The sequence below is a fragment of the Condylura cristata genome, unplaced genomic scaffold, assembly GCF_000260355.1.
Source record: "Condylura cristata isolate star-nosed mole 26May11 unplaced genomic scaffold, ConCri1.0 scaffold00021, whole genome shotgun sequence".
Taxonomy (NCBI): domain Eukaryota; kingdom Metazoa; phylum Chordata; class Mammalia; order Eulipotyphla; family Talpidae; genus Condylura; species Condylura cristata.
In genome coordinates this window covers 10,896,175-10,897,137 of record NW_004567122.1, presented here as the reverse complement: position 1 = coordinate 10,897,137, position 963 = coordinate 10,896,175, and positions in this window count along the sequence as shown.

Below are 963 nucleotides of genomic sequence, written 5' to 3'. Positions count from 1 at the left end.
GGGTGCGGGGGGCTCTGAACTGGACTGACAAAGGTACTCATCTGCGATGAACATCCGTGGGTTTTTTTTTTTTTTTTTTTTTGGCCATAGAGAGGAAACAGGGCGCCAGGCAGTGTCACATGGCCAGGCAGGGCTGCGGGTGGAGAGAGGAGAGATCCCACATGCCCTCATGAATCTGAGAAGACCTTCCTGTGGGGTCCCTGAAGCCCAAGTGGGTGAGTGCAGCTGTTCAGCTGTGAGTGTCTTCTGCAAGTTTCTGTGCTGGCATCTCAAACCTGGACCAACATTGATTCCACCCCTGCCCGGAAAAGGAGCTTACACCTTAGGCACCCCTGAGCCTCTGTACCACCAGCACCCCCCCTCCCAGACCCCCATCACAAGTCAACAACACGCATTTATCCAGATGTTCTATCTGCTGAAATTCGCCATGTCTGTGCTCAGCACCCCTTATCCTACAAGAGGAACAATGCTGGGGTGATCCCCATTCCCTTTCCCTAGTTCCCACTAGGCATCCAAGCTCTGAGACAGAATTAGAGGAGAACACGGTGGTGTTTGTGCATCTAAACATGAAGTTTGTATCTGCCTTTATGCATTCATACTTGCACCTCCACATGCAGATACAGAAATAACCACGATTGTCCCTGGTCATCTCCTCAACCCGGAGGACTGTGGGTGGAAGCCACCCTGGCCGGGCGCCATTTCAGGCCATGTTTTGTTTCTTAGTAATACCTCGTCCCTGTCTACACTCCCCATGCTACTCATCTCCCCCAGATGAGTATCATCAGCTCTGTAGTGAGGATGAGGAAGAAGTAACTGGCTGTACAATACTGTAGCTGCCCAGATCAGCCATGGAATTGCGCTGTTTCCCAGAGCCGTTTATGACCAAACGCAGACGCAGGCTGTGACATTGGCGTGCCGACGGCTCAGGGCCTTGGAACTCACATGACCACTGGCGTCACCAGG